Source organism: Bubalus kerabau, chromosome 15 (genome assembly GCF_029407905.1).
Source record: "Bubalus kerabau isolate K-KA32 ecotype Philippines breed swamp buffalo chromosome 15, PCC_UOA_SB_1v2, whole genome shotgun sequence".
NCBI classification, from domain to species: Eukaryota; Metazoa; Chordata; class Mammalia; order Artiodactyla; family Bovidae; genus Bubalus; species Bubalus kerabau.
The window spans coordinates 28,730,972-28,742,019 of NC_073638.1; positions in this window are offsets into that span (position 1 = coordinate 28,730,972).

The following is an 11,048-nucleotide window of genomic DNA, read 5'->3' on the forward strand; positions in this document are numbered from 1 at the left end:
CCAAAGGCAACCCCCTAAGGGTCCCTGTCAGTCTGGGTGTCCTGCCTCCTGGCGGCTCTCCTGTCCCCTTCAGCCTCTGCGCAGGCATGGCCCTCAGGTGTGCAAAGGTGAGGACACCCTCCTCCCCATCACACCCTGCAGGGAAGGGAAAGTGGGCTGGATGGAGCCACTGTCAGAAAGCAAACTGAATAAAGTAGAATTGCTAAGAGAACTCAGAGAGGCTGCAGAGAAGGGGCTGCTCCTCCTGAGGCCGAAGGATGGCCCTCAGGTGGGATTTGTAGGAGCGACAGGTAACAGCAACATCAGCTGGAGGCAAGGGCTCTGCACTGGGGAACCCCAGCTTCCTTCAGTTTGACTCAACCCAACAAGCATGTACTAATACCTCCCGCCAGCCCTTCCCAATGTTCAGCCATGTGACCTGGGGCGAGACAGCACAGTGCCTCTGGACCTCAGTTTCCTCACTTGTAAGCCACCTTTGCTCTCTCCCCTGGCTCTACCTGGAGTTGAGAGCCGTGCCTGCACACAAAGGCTGATTCTTAATTGATGGCAGTGAACAGCAGGCTGGCCACAGGGTAATGGCAGGTCACCCGACACCTCCCTTCCGCCCCAGGCCCTGCCCTGGAGCCATTATAAGCTGGGATGGGGCCAAGGTGCTCAGCTCAAGTTGCCAACAGGTCAGCATCTCTGTGGCTTAGAACAAGACAAAATGGTTTTGAATGTAACAACTGAGACTGAGGTTGGTCCAAAGGAAAGCATGCTGCATAAGGACATCTCTGCCCAAGGCAGAGTGAGCAAGGGCGTATCCAGAGGCCCCTCCTTGCCAGGGCGGGGATACCCACCTGTACGTGGCCATGGCTGAGGGGCTCTGCCTGGCCATGGGCTCTAACAGTTCAGAAGATACTTGAAAGCCAGCATGATCTGTCATCTCTGAGAACCTTCCATGTACTCAGGGCTGCTGCTTCCCATCCAGGCTCATCTCAGGACACTCACACTCTCCTCTCTTGACTCGTGATCCCTCAGCCCCACTCACGGCCACCCTCCTTACCTTACCTGTCATGGCTGAGGCACCCTAGAGAGAGGGTACTCGCTTCAGCCTGCCAAAGGCATCAGACTGCGGATGGACAGTATGTAACTGCTTGCCGTCAGGTTGGGAGTGAGATGCAGGTTCGTGGGTCAGAACTGTGTAAGGCCCCTCAGAGCAGCCCCTGAGCCAGCCGATGGCCGAGCCCCGCTCTGCGGGCTAACTGGGAGCAGCCTCTGGGTCCCCTGGCTCACCAAGAGAACTTCCCCCACCCCCTCCCCTGGGTTTCCCGCCTCCCTACCGTATCACCAGCCTTAGCAACCTAGCTGCCACCTGCCAGAGCCCCAGAGGACCTGTATATCCCATCACCTAGCAACAGTAGCATCCCTGCTCTAAGTTTTCCCAGGGAGACTATGGGAAGCCAGGGCTTCAGACCCCTTGGGAGCCTGAAGCTGCCACAGACCAGATCAGGGCCAGAAAGCCCCTTTCTGTAGACCCCTGCTTTTCTCCCTTCTTCTACACCCCAATCAGCCAGCTCTGTGCCCCTACCAATTTCTTTCTGGAATAAGGAATGAAGAGATAGCATTACAGAAAAGAAGAGAGAAATGAGGTCCAAGGGCAGGCTACTTGGCAAAGAAAGCACACCAAGGAGCTGACCAGGCTTTCTGGCCTCTGTGAGCAGTTGCTTCTTCTTTGCCTCATTATTAGCCTGGTGGTGCCCATTTCATTGTGTGGTTAGTTACCCTCTTCTCTGCTTCATCATCTCTGAAAGAGAGCTCCCAATTACTGAAGGCATCTTGAGGTTCAGAGAGGTCGAGGAGCATGCCCAAGCTCACCCAGCAAGTTAGAAGACTGGGCAAGATGAGAACTCATACTCCCCCAACTGGGTCTTTGTCTTTCCTACAGTACACTTAATCCTCGCCCCCATTTAAAAACAAGAGCTGCCTTCTGTTTGATTCATCATCTCTGTGCTGGAGGGGAAACAGCTGAGATAGTTATCTGTGATTTGGAGCTGAGCTAAATACAACTAGGAGTTTCTTGGGATCTAAAACAGCAGGGACTTGAGGGGAAAGGATAGTTAGGGAGTTTGGGATGGACATGCACACATGCTGTATTTAAAACAGATAACCAACAAGGACCTACTGTCTAGCACAGGAAACTCTGCTCAGTGTTATGTGGCAGCCTGGCTGGGAGCAGAGTGCGGGAGAGGATGGATACATGTATGTGCACGGCTGAGTCCCTTTGCTGTCCACCTAAAACTATTACAACATTGTTTATCGGCTGTACCCCAGTGGAAAACTAAAAGTTAAAAAAATAGTAAAACAGCAGTGGCTGAGGTAAATAAAGGAAAGAAAGTAAATAAAATAAAGGTAAATAAAGGAAGGAGAGCAGGTGATAAAGGTGCAAAGCTAAAAGAACAGAGGGAAGAAGGGGTAGTAAATCAATAAAGCTCCTGCCAGGTAGCAAGCACTGTAGTAGGCCCTTTCCTTAACTCAGCCTGGGAGGAAGGTTTTCTCACCCCTGCTCATGGACAATTTAGCAGTCAAGAACCATGCAGAGGTGGGTTTGCCTCCAGACTGAAGAAGGGCTGGGGAGATGCTGGGAGTTAAGTTCTACATGTTGATTGCATGCTAATTATATGCAACTAGAGATTCATGGGGTCGCAAAGAGTCGGACACGACTGAGCAACTGAACTGAACTGAACTGAAGACCTCGTTGCAGGGGAGTGGAGAATCAGAAGGATCCAGTACTGGTTGACAACAACCAAACAGGTTCCTGAAACAGTGGGGAAATGAAAACAACAGTCCATCAAGTCCAAGAGGCTGGCCTCAAGGGCTGGATCTGTTACTTACTCTGGGGCCATAGTGACCACTCAATCTATAGGAGTCTGGGTTTTCTCTTGTATAAAGTGGGGATAATTTCTCAGGGTTGTTGTGAAAATATTTAATCCTCGTGGCATTTATGAAAGATATGTAACAATACCCAACTGCAGAATAAGTTGTTCTGCCTCCATATTTAGGTCTTGGGTTAATGTCTTTCTGCCACCAATTGAGAAGCAAGGTAAGAAGATTCTCGGAGAGAATCAGGCAGTAGGTACTAACATAATGTTTTCCAGTCAAATAACTTCCACCCACCTCCCACCTCCCTCCAGCTCTGGGGTCTCTGGGGCCCTAGGGATTCTTGCCCTTTTGTTTTACTCCAGACAGCAGGAGCCTCATTCCAGGATAAGCCCTGGGTCAGACACCGGTTCAGCTGGCCCTGTGAGTCAGGGCTCTACTGGCAGACTGAGTCAATAAGGCAGGTGACCCCACCAGCAGCCCCAACCAAAAGAGGAGGGCCAACACCTTTGCATGGGCAGGGCTGGGCCTGGGCTGTGGCAGTTGTGGCCAGAGGCTGAGTTCAAGCTGAGGATAAACAGAGACGCCTCCAGCAAAGCCGAAGGAGGCACAGCTGGTCTTTGGTGGCCTCATAGCCCCCTTCACTCTATCAGCTGCAAGGCAAGACATTCCCCCGGCCTGGAGGGGTTTCTCCAGGAAAACAAGGGAGTCGCCTGAGATGGTGTCCAGAGACCCTTTCAGCCGTGTACACTATGATCATGTGGGAATCCACCACAATGTTGGGGGCAGGCCAGATCCCAGGATCTAATCTGGTCCCCACATCTCTCAGCTCCCCCCAGCTTCCCTCTGCTCAGGATTGATTTTGGACCAAAAGGCAACGCAGCTGCTGAGTCCCCACCTTTATCCTGCTCAGGAAAGTCGTTGGCATTGATTTTCCTCAGCTGTCATTCGTAAGCCTAAAACTCACCTACCTTCCTACCCACTATCCCCAATGCCCTTGACCTTCAGCAGCTGCCCTTGCCAGAAGTTTAGTAACCCATCATCTCTGATCCCTGTGCTGGAGATGTTTGCCAGAGAGGCTTCAAGAAAAACCAAAGAATGAGCCACTAACTGAAGAACTCAGGCAGCATAAGACTAGCAGGGACTTCCCAGGTGGTCCAGTGGTTAAGACTTCACCTTCCAATGCAGAGGGTGCAGGTTCGATCCCTGGTCAGGGAGTTAAGTTCCCACATGCCTTGGGGCCAAAAATCCAAAACATAAAATAAATGCAATATTGTAACAAATTCAATAAAGACTTTAAAAATGATCCATATCAAAAACAAAAATCTTAAAAAAAAAAAAAAAACGGAATCAGAGCGGAACATCAGGAGGAGGGGAGTTTAACACCTTGAACCCCTCAGCAGAGCCAGGTGGCTGCATTTTTGTTTTCTCTTTGACCCTCGGGTACACGGCCCTGGATAAATCATAATCCTTGACTCATGGCATTTTTCACTGGTGGCCAATGCAGGGCTCACTGTACAGAGCTCACCCCCTAGTTTCAGTAACATAATAAGTCTCCATAAACCTACCACCCAAAACAAAAGCTAGGATTTAGCAATATCCTATATCTAACCAGGCGATCTCCTTGCTGAGGGAGGTGGGCAAGTCTCTTTTGTTTATTAATTCAACAAATCTTAGTTGTACATATTTGATAGTCCAGAAAGGGTGCTAGAATCAACCTGAATGCCATGTTCATAATTTCCTTGCTTTTTTCCGGGAAAAATTCTGTGTTCTATGAAATCTTCAAGGAGTTAATTTTTCCTTTAATATGAAATTGCTCAAGCCATTCATAGTACTTTGCAGCACTATACTTTGTGTGTTTTGACTGCAGCATAATATTCTATTGTGCAAATTAACAGCCAGCTTCTCAAGGCTAGCTTGGGACTGAGCCCTAAAACTGCAATCTTTTCCTTAATTTTTTCATTCAGCAAAGATTTATTAACTACCCATAATGTGTCAGGCATTGTAGGAGACACCAGGGGTACAGTCATGACCAAAACACCCGCAGCCTCTATCCTTCTAGTTTGCAGGCTTTTCTCCTCATTTTTCTTTTGTTTTCTAAAAGATAAGGCTTTTCGGTATAATGACCACTATTCAGTAGATAGCGACAGAAAGCATATTAGTCCGGGGTACTGAGGTCACTTCAGTTCAGAGGTGAGGAATTCAAGGTCCCAGCAAAAACAGGCTGAAAGCCTCTTTGGTTCCTGCTTTGCAATTCTGGACCCACCAAAGGAAAACAGTCAATATTTGTTGAAATAATAAACAAAAGAGACTCGAGCTACCTGCTTCAACCAATGCAGACACTTACGTGCAGGCAGACTCTGTGAAAAAGAAGGACTTGACAGGGGACTGGCCACTAACTGGATGTTCTTGATACCCCTCCAAACTGCCCCTCCTGTAGCCTTCCACATCCCAGCGTGTACCCTCTTGCCTGTTCACTAAAAACCCAAAAGCATTCAATCTATTAGGAAGGTCGATTGCCTTTAGGCCCTGGAGGAGGGCATGGCAATCCACTCCATATTCTTGCCTGGAGAATCCCCATGGACAGAGGAGCCTGGTGGGATACAGGCCACGAGGTCTCAAAGAGTCAGACATGAGTAAGCGTCTAAGCACACATTGCCTTCAGGGGCTTCCCAGGTGGCGCACTGGTAAAGAATCTGCCTGCCGACACAGGAGACACGAGAAACTGAGGTCAACTCGGGTTCATCCCTGGGTCAGGAAGATCCCCTGGAGGAGGAAACTGCAACCCACTCCAGTATTCTTGCCTGGAAAATTCCATAAACAGTGGAGCCTGACAGGCTACAGTCCAGGGGGTTGCAAAAAGTCAGACTTGACGGAGCAACTGAACGCACACACATGCATTGCCTTTATCTTTGAAGCACAGTTGAATCTTTCACCAACTGTCTGTTTATCCCTCCTTGCTGTAGCCACACTGATCTCCATTCTGTTCCTCCAGAACCAAGCTTATTCCTGGCTGCCTGGCAACTTCCAGGCATTCAAGCCTCAGACCAGAGGCGCTCCCTAAGATGATCCCTTCCCTAGATCTCCCATTCTCAGCACACAGCCAGGCACTGTCTTCCATCACCCACATTACTCTCCACATAGCACCCAGCTCTCTCTGGGTTTATCTGTTGATGGTCGGCTCTCCCCTAACTTCCCCTACTCTCCCCTACCCTCCCTTACTCACCCCCTGACTCCCCCACCCACTCCTCACCCCAGGATACAAGCTTCTCAAGAGCAGGATCCGGCGTATCTTGTTTGGCACTTCTCCCATCCTTGCTGTAATTATTTCTCATTTGTCTTTAAATCCATAGCTCCCAGAGCAGTGCCTGGTACAACACAGACCCTCAACAAATAGTTGTTTAATACTTAGCTATTGAACCACTCTGGTTATCAGACAAGTGTTATTTCTTTTCACCTTTGTATTTGGCTGAATTAGACAAAAGAGCTTTGTAGACTGTTACTTGCTGATTGTGTGTAGATTACTGTTGGTAACATCACCTGACTCTGTAGCTACCAAAATGGAGGGAGTCACTGGATTTGTTCTCATCTTCATCCTGGAAGTAGCTGCTGATGCAGGCCCTGGTGGAGGAGAGATGGCCCAGAAGGAGCTATAGTACAGAGCCCAGAATTCTAGCTGTCATTTACTGGGCCTCTACTAGGTACAAGCCAGATGCAAAGCACCCAAGGCAAAGGCAATAAGAAATAGAGATCACCTGACTGGAGAGTTCCTGGGGTAGAGTCCTGGGCCAAGTGTCTGGGGGCACAGGGAGGAAGGGCCCGGAAGGAGCTGCTTTGTGAACCAGGCACTTCCCACTAGATATTTCACGGCAGCACTATGATGCAGGTGTCATTTTCCCCACTCTACCAAGGGGACACCTAAAGCTCAGAGAGGTTAAGTATCTTGCCCAAAGGCTCACAGTTAATAGGAGGCAGAGCCCATGTTCCAACTTGGTCCCTGCAGAGCCTTGGCCATCTCTACTGCATCCCCCAGCTACCCGTGGCCTAGTGCCCCCATAGGGCAAAGCCAGGCACGTCCCCACAGCAGACCCCAGAGTTGAGGAAGAAAGGAAGAAGCTCCTTCTCCCAGTGACTGTGTCTGCCATGAGAGCAGGTAGCTCCCAGGGACCCCACAATTTATAATCTAGATCACCACCCTCCCCTCCAGGCATTAGAAGAGTCCCTCTCAATCCCCAATGGGACTCAGGAAATTCCAGCTGGAAATGTCCAGGGACCTGCAGCTTCCCCACCTGCTCTGGAATGGCTGTGACCTCAGCCAGTGGGCAGGTGAGCCCCGGGGTGGAGACCTAGACCTCACCCTGCCCAGGGGCTCCCGGTCATGCGCTAGACAAGGAAAAGGAAGAAAGAAAAGAGAGTTCACAGGTGGCAGGAAAGCATGAACTTAGGCAGCACCCTCCCCTAGCCTCTGCATTGCAGGAAAGGGTGCGAGTACTTTGCATGAGAGTCATTGTGTATATATTTCTGTATGTGTGTTGACAAGACTACACTTCAAGAAATACTTTAGTGTCCTGGTTGCTTTTTTTTTCTGTCTGTTTATTCTGTTGAGTATAATATATGTTCAGTAAATTACTCAAATCTAAAATGTGCAATTCAATGAATTTTTACCCATAGGGGCTCAGTGGTAAAGAATTTGCCTGCTATGCAAGAGACTCAGGTTCAATCTCTGGGTCAGAAGGATGCCCTGAAAAAGGAACTGGCAACCCACTCCAGTATTTTTGCCTGTGAAATCCCATGGACAGAGAGCCTGACAGGCTACAGTCCATGGGGCTACAAAAGAGTTGGACACAACCTAGCGGCTGAACAACAATATACCCTCATGTAATCAACACTTAGATCAAGATCCAGTTTTCCAACATTCCAAAAGGCTCCATTGTGCTCCTTCCAATAACCCTCATTATAATCACTGTTATGATTTCTATCACCATGGATTACCTTTACCTTTTAATCACATATATTAAATAATATTCATGTCTATAGTTTCTTTTTTATTATTATTATGTCTTTGAGATTACTCCATGCGTCATTGCATTTGCACTAGTTTATTCCTGTCTACTGCTGAATTATATTCCATTATATGAATATACCACAATTTACATATCTATTCCACCAGTGATTGACTTTTGGATATAGTAGGAAGACTTCTACACAGGTGTTTTGCTGGACAGATGTACTCATTTCTCTTGGCCCTAATTCTTGGTCATAGAATCATAGAAGAGTCATTTGTTTAGCTTTAGTAAACTCAGCTAAACCTTTTTCCAAAATATTTGTACCAATTTACACTCACAGCAGCAGTGTGTGAGATTTCCAGCTGCTCCAAATTCTCATCAACACTTGTTATTGTCAGGCTTTTTAATTTTAGCCACTCTGGTGTCTGTGTAGACATGGCTCGTTGTGGTTTGAATTTACTTTGGCCTGGAATTCCCTGGTGGTCCAGTGGTTAGGACTCTGCACTTTCACTGCTGAAGGCCTAGGTTCAACTCCCGGTCAGAGAACTAAGATCCCACAAGCCGTGTGGCATGGTAAAAATAATAATAATAATTTACATTAGGCTGATGAGTGATGATATCAAGCATCTTTTGGCACTTAATTGGCCATGGAAGCATCTCCTTTTGTGAAGTGTTTGTTCAAGTTTCTAAAGAATTATATCATCCATAAAAGTAGACAAATGATGGACAAAAACATAAAAGAAAGCAAAATCACCTTAGAAACTCAGTAAAACACACAATAGCCCAGCAGCCAGTTGCTTCTATAATTGATAACTAGTAGCTACAACTAGTAAATCTGCTGTACCGGGTCATTTGAATGCGTAACTGATTTATATATTTTTAACCAATTATTTAGTTATCATGGAGACCTCCAACTTAGACTTAACAGGGAAAAGAGAATGTAGATAAAAGCCCTTCCCTCAGTTCAGAGCCCCAGCTTAAGAGGCTCCCTCACTTAACTCGCTATTTTTCCTTCAATTACAGGATCCTGAGATCAATCGACCCCTGAACAGCCTCGGTAAGCTCAGGTCTAGCTTTCCTTTGTCTACCTCGGCCTCAAATCAGTTACCAAGTAGATACTAAACCCCTCTTGCAGGACCCTCACCACCACCTCCAAGTGATAAATGCTACGGGAGACACCCATCCATCATTCAACAAACATTAATTGAGCAAGTGTAATCTCCAGGATTCATTGTATTAGTATAAGAAGGAGGCACAGTCTCTGGAGAAATAGGATCAACAAACCTAAAACCCCAGTGGCAGTGACTGTCTAATTCACTCATTCAGTTCCTCATTCTCTCATTCCTTCAACAATACTGTGAAGCCTGAATGGGCCAGGCCCTGGACTGGATGTTGAGCTACAGCGTAAATACAAGAGCTAATGTCCCTGCCCTCATGAAGTTTACAGTCTGACCATGCTGCCAAGGAACAGCCTGAACAAAAGTGCTTTCACTAGTAAAACAGAAAATGGGAGGGACTTCCCTGGCGGTCCAGTGGTTAAATCTCCACACTTCCACTGCAGAGGATGCCAGTTTGATCCCTGGTCTGGGAACTAAGATCCCACATGTCAAAAATTTGTTTAATTAAATTGTAAAAAATAAAAGCAAAAAATAGCATATAAAATGAAAATAGCAGTATTTGCCTGACTTACAGCAGAAAAAAGGAGTTAATAGATAAAGTCTTCCCAAATATAGAGGGATTTTTTTCCCTCTCGTTCCATTTCCTTAAATTATTGATACCTATGCCTGATAGCCTGGATCAGCAAAAAAAAAAAAAAGAAAAAAAAAGTGAGCAGAGAACAAATATTAATATGACAGGTTCATAAGGAAATGACCAAACCCACTTACTTTGACAGCTTATTATTTCAGGGTCATGGGTTAATAAAGATCACAAACAATACAATCTTAAGCAGGTAAAATGATGCCTAGTTTCTACTTTGCGATTTAACATATCAGTATTCCCTGGTATCCCCAAAGAACACCAGACATACAAGTGCTCCATCACCTGAATAAGCCTGGGAACTGCCAAACCAGAAAACAATTAAGGGAGCCCGGGAGGGAGAAATCAGTGCCAAGTGACAGTTCTGAAGTTAAGAGTGATGACAGGTTGTGCAAGGACCAGGGAGTGGACCTGTTCGTGTGGAACCGGGGCTGGCGAGGACTAGCAGTGGGAATCCATCTGACTGGGAGAGGGAGACCAAATTACACTGGGTTTGAAAGCCCAGAGAAGAGTGTGGTCCAGTTATGGAAGTCGTGGGGAGCCCTTGTGGGTTCCGGAGCAGGGACATGACAGGATGAAAGCAAAGTATTAGGAAGCTCTGTTTAGCAGCAGATGGCTGGACAGGCTGAAGGAACCGAGGCAGGCAGGGATGCTGTTCACAGGTCAGAGGGTTGGTTAACTTTATAAACAGCAAACTTTATAGACAACAAACCAAGAAAACCCTTCCCTTCATGATGATGTTCTCCATGAGGACATCAGGGAGGCAGAGACACTGGGCCCTGGACAAGGGAACTCATCAAAGAATTCTCAGTAAGTACGTCTGGGAAAACCAGCCAACCTTGTATCCCCAGAGGTAAGTGCTCAGTGAAGAAATTGCACATGAATGAAGGAGCAAAATGTCTCCATGTCCACGGCCCCAGGAAAGAGGATAGTTTTGAACAGTCACTGCTGGAACTTGAAAAACAACACCCACTAACATTATTAATAACCTACTCTGTTGCCAGGCGGCATTAGTGGTAAAGAATCCGCCTGCCAATGCAGGAGACAATAATAGACACAGGTTCAATCCCTGGGTCAGGAAGATCCCCTGGAGGAAGGCATGGCAACCTACTCCAGTATTCTTGCCTGGAGAATCCCATGGACAGAGGAGCCTGGAGGGCTACAGTCCATAGGATCACAAAGACTCAGACACGACTGAGCTACGAAGCACTGGACTGGACAAGCATGTACTGTGCCGGCAGCCCCTGCACACCTGGAGCTTAAAGTCTGGTCAAAAGTTAACCTGGGAAAGAGGATGCCTGCACACGTGCTCAGTCGTGTCTGACTCTTTACAACCCTGTGGACTATAGCCTGCCAGGCTCCTCTGACCATGGGATTCTCCAGGCAAGAATACTGGAGTGGGTTGCCATGCCCTTCTCCAGGGAA